The sequence below is a fragment of the Arachis ipaensis genome, chromosome B10, assembly GCF_000816755.2.
Source record: "Arachis ipaensis cultivar K30076 chromosome B10, Araip1.1, whole genome shotgun sequence".
In the NCBI taxonomy this organism is placed as follows: Eukaryota; Viridiplantae; Streptophyta; class Magnoliopsida; order Fabales; family Fabaceae; genus Arachis; species Arachis ipaensis.
In genome coordinates, this window is record NC_029794.2 from 72877454 (window position 1) to 72885392 (window position 7939).

General features: G+C 36.9%; 1 long non-coding RNA gene across 1 annotated transcript; it reads right to left on the minus strand.

Annotated features, from left to right (window-relative positions):
* Positions 2489-2802, minus strand: LOC110267782. The gene is made up of 2 exons (XR_002355694.1): positions 2677-2802; positions 2489-2601 (listed from the first exon to the last, which is right to left on the minus strand). It is a non-coding gene; the product is annotated as an uncharacterized LOC110267782 (long non-coding RNA).

Consider the following 7939-nt stretch of genomic DNA (forward strand, 5'->3'; position numbering starts at 1 on the left):
AACCTTTATAGAGTGTGGGCCAATAGAAGCCACATTGGAGGACCTTGGTGGCTGTTCGCTCACCTCCGAAATGGCCTCCATATTGTGATCTATGGCAATGCCATAGGATCCTCTGTGCTTCTTCTCTAGGCACACATCTCCAGATTATTCCATCTGCACATCTCTTAAAGAGATAGGGTTCATCCCCCAAGTAGTACTTTGCATCAGTAACTAATTTTTTCTTTTGTTGCCTGTTGTACTCTTTGGGTATGAACCTTGCAGCTTTATTGTTTGCAATGTCTGCAAACCATGGTGTTTCCTGAATGGCAAATAAATGCTCATCCGGAAAAGTCTCAGAGATTTCAGGAGAGGGGAGGGACGTCCCTTCTTCTGGCTCTATCCGGGACAGATGATCAGCCGCTTGGTTCTCTGTCCCTTTTCTGTCTCTTATTTCTATATCAAACTCTTGCAGAAGCAACACCCATCTTATGAGCCTAGGTTTTGAATCCTGCTTTGTGAGTAGATATTTGAGAGCAGCATGGTCAGTATACACAATCACCTTTGATCCTACCAAGTATGATCTAAACTTGTCATTGGCATAAACCACTGCAAGTAATTCTTTTTCTGTGGTTGTGTAGTTCTTCTGGGCATCATTTAAAACGCGGCTAGCATAATAAATGACGTGCAGAAGCTTGTCATTCCTCTGCCCCAGCACTGCACCAATGGCGTGATCACTGGCATCACACATTAGCTCAAATGGTAATGTCCAGTCTGGTGCAGAAATAACTGGTGCTGTGACCAGCTTGGCTTTCAGCGTTTCAAATGCCTGCAGACACTCTGTGTCAAACACAAATGGCGTGTCAGCAGCTAGCAGATTGCTCAGAGGTTTTGCGATTTTTGAAAAATCCTTTATAAACCTCCTATAGAATCCTGCATGCCCCAGAAAGCTTCTGATTGCCTTAACATTGGCAGGTGGTGGTAATTTTTCAATTACCTCTATTTTTTCTTGATCCACCTCTATTCCCTTGTTTGAAATTTTATGCCCAAGGACAATCCCTTCAGTCACCATAAAGTGACATTTTTTCCAGTTTAAACCAGGTTGGTCTCTTGGCATCTTTTCAGAACTAGTTTCAGGTGATCAATGATGTGTATTTTTGGAAAACGAATTCCAAACACACAAATCTAGCCGACAAGTATACCGGGTCGCATCAAGTAGTAAAACTCACTTAGAGTGAGGTCGATCCCACAGGGATTGATGGATCAAGCAACTTTAGTGGGTGATTAGTTTAGTCAAGCTAACATTGATGTGAATTGTGTGAAATTGTAACCAACAGGAAGTAAAGGACAATGAATTTAAAGTTGCAGAATGTAAATTGGCAAGTAACTTTAAGAGCAAGAAATGTAAATTGCAAGAATCTTAAATTGCAAGAAAAGTAAAATTGCATTAAATGTAAAGGGGAGTGGGTGCTAGAAATTAAAGAGAGCAATAGATCAAAGCTTAGAGAAAATTAAACTTGCAGGAAAAGTAAATCAGATCATGAACAGAAATGTAAAATGCAGAGCACTTGCAGAAGAATTAAATTGCTTGAATTCTTTTTCTTCTTATTTCCTACAAAGTTTATCAAATCAAAAGATCAAAGAAATATACCATTTAAGCACCAAAGAATGCAATATTTAAGTACTAATCATAAATTTCTTGTATGAAAAAGCATAGAAAAACATGACATGGTGACATGTCATCAATCAAGACAGGACACTACAAGAAAAACACCCATTTAGGTACACTTGAAAAGTGTAGCTAAAAGTGAAAAAAAATGATGCCTTAGGCTACGGCTACGCCTTTTGGGCTACGGCTACGCTTTTTGGAGTGATTCCTATTCGGCCGTTGCCTATTCTCAAAGGCTACGCTTTTCTGCACTAAGGGCTACGCTTTTGGCTTTTGAGAATAGGCTACGCTTTTCAAGTGATGCTGTCTAGGACCAAAGGCTACGCTTTTCAGCTTTCATTTTTCTAGAATAGGCTACGCTTTTCAACACTACTGCATCACTTATAAAGCATAGCCACATTATATACCATAGCTACTTTTTATAAGCGTAGCCTTAGGTCCCCCTTTTTTTTGTATACTATAGCTACTCTATATAAGTGTAGCTTTAGGTCCCTCATTATTTTTATTTTATTATATATATATATATATATATATATATATATAATTTTAATAATTTTTTGTACAACATAATATTTAATAATATGATTATATATATAATTATGTATTTTTAATTAAATAAATTAAATATTATAAAATAAAAATAAATACACAATTATATTAAACTAAAAAATATTCTAGCAAAAGACATCAAATACAGTCTAAAGATTCACAAGCACTGTAATGTTACAATATATTAGTACATAAATCAATGGATCCAACTATCCAATTGAACAATCATTCAACAATAGAATAAAAAAAATGAAACATGTCTAAACTACTACTTTCCATGTATCAATGAATATATAAAGAGGATTACAAATTATTGTTGTATTTTGATATACTGGATTCGCACAATGCTTGCTCCTCTATTTCAGGATATCTCGAATCTTTCTTGGCGGTACTTTTATTTGATGCTGCTATAGCCATCTGTCAAAAGAATCACTAGTTGAGTTCTACAATAATAATATCAAAAAAGTTAGTTTAGTTCATACCTTTTCAGATCGCGCTATCATGCTTGGAGGACTAACAGCTAAATAAGCATAAGCCATTAACTCCAATGGCCAACCAGTAATCTGTATTGGAAAACATTGAGATCTGACCAAAAATAGAACAAAATAAGTTGGCAACAATTAAAGTTAAAAGTATTCATCGGAATAATATCTTAAAGGCATATCAGATAATATAAAGTCATCAAGAGAGAGTAAGAAACGAAAGGTTATGGGCTTATGGCCATTATGAAAACAGAAGCTATATCAGTAAATAAATAAAATTCTACTCCGATGATGCCATACTGGTGAAAAATATCATGATCAAATAAAGCTTTAATCAATTAATAGCTTATCATTTTGTTTGGAACTTGTTTGCTTTGTGCTAACTTTATCCTAGATAACAAATTCTAATCTTTCAATCTATGTTTACCTGCTCACCTGGTTGATATGGCCGATCTGTAGTAAAGACAATTCCCTTTGATAAATTATCATAATCCAAAAAGGTATCCACCTAAACCAGTGAAAAGAAACTGGAGTTAGAAAATTTCATGGGCAAAATCATAATAAGGAAATTTCTTTGGAATAGACCGTACATACTCCTAATATTATAAACCATACCCTCAAAACAGTTAAACAGAGCAGGTAGAACAACCCTCAATACTAAACCACCAAGCAACCCCATTTATTAGGATGACCAACCAAAAGACAGATCCAAGCCAACACTTGTGCATTTTAAGTAATTCAGAAAAAAGGGAAAAAAGCCACACACACACACACACACACATATCCTTCAGAAAATCAGAACCCAGATTTCATAACCATAATAAAAAAAAACTATATGAGAATTATATGGGAGTATAACAGCAATAAAAAAATGTCTATGTATAGATTCTATTAGGAGGAAGAGGTCATTTGTATGACCAAAAGAAGAAAAAAATGCTTGCAACTGTGTTTCCATTTCTGTTGTTATTGAACATAGATCAAATTTGATATCTGCCTTTTGCATGTACAAAGCAAATGCTTGCAAGTTATGGATATCTGTCATTATGATATGCTGAACTCCAGGATATTGAACCTATTATATACAAAAGAAATCATAATTGAAAAGTTCACTCCCTCTCAATTACAAACACAACATTTTGCAATCTTGATGTTAATATTCTCATCCCAACTATAAGCAGCGTATTGTAACACTGTCATACCAGAATTATTTACCAATTCAGATCATTTTCTGAAATCAATTCCACTAAATACTCCACAAAACCAGTAGATACAAGGAATATAGGATAACTTGATGTAACATTTGTACCTCAAAAGATGAAGAATCGAAGACCCAACCTCCTTCATCAGTATCTAGAGATGCCAGATTACCTTCTTTATTCAGAACAAGCAAACCATGTCCTATTATACAATAAAGGGGTCAACTTATGATAAGAACAAATAACAAAAGTTCTTTTAATTTTTGGACAGAAATTGCAATAAATTGAAATATCAAAAAAATTGTTGTAACGCATAAGAACATCAGTAGAAATGGAAATTAAGAAGAGAAGAAAAAAATGAATGAAAGTCATCACAAAGGCAATGCAAAATGAATAACAAAATATAACGTAAAATATATATCAGTATAACCCCATTGCAATTTGCAAATATAATAATAAGGGGATTCCTTGTCCATAAGCTTTGTGACTGATTTTCGTTATTACAGTATGAAAGTACTATCACTAAGGGGAAAGGAGAATGTAAAGGAGTTCAAAAGCCCCAAATATTCCCCAAAGGCAATGCAAAATGCCTTCGTGATTGAATACCTGCCCACCAAGGAGAATTAAGGAGCTTCAGTGAAAGCAAAAAAAAACAAGTCTGAAGGTATAAATATGGAAGAAATAATTGCTTTCCTAAGTAAACATTGTGCTACTTGGTAATCATAAAGGCCTCAACTCAAAATTTGAAGTAGCATATACTATACCCTGCATCAGGCCTTTTAACTTTGCAAAATTGTCTGCATTCTCCTGCAAAGGCATCAAAGTACCAGTGCGAATAATAATATGCATCCAAGTTACATTATTAAATTAAATCAATAATTGAAAAGTAGGATGATGCGTATCAAATATTTTTTAAAGCAGCCCAGACATCTTCTACCATAACGCTTTGTTTAATTCATCAAAAATAAATTCTGGACCGAAGAGTTTGACAATTTGCAAAAAGCAAGATAGAGACATTGAAATACCTGTGACATTGTTTCTCCAAAGAGACTCCAATTTTTCTCTATCTGATTATGGCAGAATGATTAACAGAAGAAGAAATTTTCAATTTTCAAATTGCAGCACACTGCATTGTTGTGATACTCTCTAAATAGAAATTGTCATAGAATAGAATAAAGAGAAGAATTCTATATATCTCATACCTCATCATCACTATCACAATCATACTCACCTTCAAACTTAAAAGTGAGAGCGAGTTAGAGAATGAGAAAGAACAGGTTAAAACTTAAAATATTGTAAATTCACTCCAGCAAGTTATGATAAGATAATCAGAGTAGCATCATGAAGGTCAAGTTATGACTAGGTAAACCAATCTATCAATAAATATTTCATGATATCCATGGTACATGCATGCCATTCAGCATGTAATTTAATCCATAATAATCAGTTTATCCCAAGAAAGTAATCTAGCTTCCTCAAGAATAACACTAATAACAAATACCAAACCTGTTGGTACTTGGTTTCCAATTAGAGAATAACACTAATAACAACTAACAAACCCTAACAAATCAAGATGCAAAATAATAAAGCAAAATGCAAAATAAAAAAGCAAACCCTAACATAGTAAGAAGCAGAAATTACACAAGATTGTAAAACCCCAAATATCAGAACAACAAATCCTCAACAAAATTGTAAAACCAGAAGTTTCATACACACCATTGATCTCTGTTCAGTGCTAATGTCTCGGTTCATCGTCACTACCATATCAGTTCTCCATCGTGGTTCGTCATCACCAAGGCCAACTTGTCGTTCTTCACTGTTTTTCGTCACGGAGAACAAAGAATGAGCGGTTTTGACCCAGACCAACTGAGTGGTTACGAGAGGGATAGAGAGATTCTGAGACAATAGAATGTTGAGCCGGAGTGGTAAGTGGTTCCGGTCACATCTTCGCATCTCCACCCCATATCAGTCACCGTCGCACCTCTTTCTCGCCCGCAGCTTAGTTCCCATCGCAGCTCGCCTCGCCTCCTCTGTTCTGTTGCTCTCTACCGGTCGTGGTTCCGTTACTCAATGCCTCCCTACCATTAGCCGTCGTCTGTCCAGTGCCGGCGCCGTAAATGAGTGTTTGAGAGATTAGAGTGTTTGGTTTTAGAGAAAAAGGGGCTAGGGTTTTTCAAGAGGATTAAAAGGGGAAAAGGATTTTTACTTTTTAGAGACATTAGAATGGTTTCAGATAATTAGAAGGGGAAAGGGAAAGGGTTTCTGCGTGATGGTGCAGTGAGAGGGTTTCTACGCGATGGTGAGTGTGGTGAGAGGGTTTCTTCACGGGTCAGTGCAAGGATGAAGGGGCTTTGGAGGGGAGTGATGACCTAGGAGGAAATTGACAAAATTTTCGCTAAGTGTAGGTTTCCTTTCGCGTAAAAGAGGAAAAAAAGTTACCAAGTGATAAGTATTTTGCTCAGGATACATTAGGCATCACTTTTTAAGTGCACCTAAAACTTAAAAAATAGGCTACTCTTTAAAAGTGTCTCCTTTGATATGAAAAGTGAACCTATAGATATCAACCTACGGCTACGCTTTATAAGTGATTTCTATAATATTTAAGGCTACGTTTTTTAAATGATGTCACATTTGTGTATCCTTTTCTCTTATAAAAAGGCAACACAGAGAAAAGCGTAGCCTATTCATAAAAAAGTGTGGCTGAATGGGTATTTTCACTGCAGGTTGCCACCATATTCGTTTATGCACATTTCGAGGCAGTTTTCTCCCTCAATTTTAGTGTCCACCATGCAGTGCCATATATTCTTGGAAAGCTCTTGATTCTTACTTTCCATTGCTTTTTGAATCACCTCATTTGGAGCTCTGTAGCTCAAGTTATTCTTGTTGGAAGTATACCCCTTGTATGCCTTGTGGCGCCAACGTTTGCCAAAAAACTTGAGGCAAACATTGGCGCAAGCTTTTTCTCCCCTGGGTGTGTTGGTGTGGCGCCAACGTTTGCCAAAAAGTTTGAGGCAAACGTTGGCGCAAGCTTTTCTCCTCCAAGGTGTGCAAGCTCCTCCAAAAGTTTGAGCTAAAGTTTGAGGCAAACTTTAGCTCAAGCTTTTTGTCCTCTCTTGCTCTTTGTTTTGAGCCACGCTTTTCTTCCTCTCTTCCTTTGGGCCACGCTTCTCTTCCTTGATTTGAGTCATCCATGAAGACTTCCAGAAATTTTTCCACCATATCAGAGAAAATAGACAGCATGCATCTCTGGAAGGTTGCAGGCGCATTACACAGCCCAAATGGCATCCTTCTATAAGCAAACACTCCAGATGGACATGTGAATGTTGTTTTCTCTTGATCCTGGGGATCTACTACAATCTGGTTATAGCCTGAGTAGCCATCCAAAAAGCAGTAATAATCATGACCTGCCAGTCTTTCTAGCATCTAGTCTATGAATGGTAAAGGAAAATGATCCTTTCTGGTGGCTGTGTTGAGCCTTCTGTAGTCAATACACATGCGCCACCCTATAACTATTCTTGTAGGAACCAGTTCATTCTTTTCATTATGAACCACTGTCATGCCTTCCTTTTTGGGGACAACTTGGACAGGGCTCACCCAGGGGCTGTCAGAAATAGGATAAATAATCCCAGCCTCCAGTAATTTGGTGACTTCTTTCTGCACCACTTCCTTCATGGCTGGATTTAGCCGCCTCTGTGGTTGAACCACTGCTTTAGCATTATCCTCCAATAAGATTTTGTGCATGCATCTGGCTGGGCTTATGCCCTTAAGGTCACCTATGGACCACCCAAGAGCTGTGTTGTGTGTCCTTAGCACTTGAATAAGTGCTTCCTCTTCTTGTGGATTTAAAGCAGAGCTTATGATCACTGGAAAAGTGTCACCTTCTCCCAGAAATGCATATTTTAAGGATGGTGGTAATGGTTTGAGCTCGGGTTTAGGAGGTTTTTCCTCTTCCAGAGGAAATTTCAGAGGCTCTTTCATTTCCTCTGAATCATCCAAATCAGGCTGAACATCTTTAAAGATGTCTTCCGACTCTGATTCGAGACTCTCAGCCATGTTGATCTCTTCTA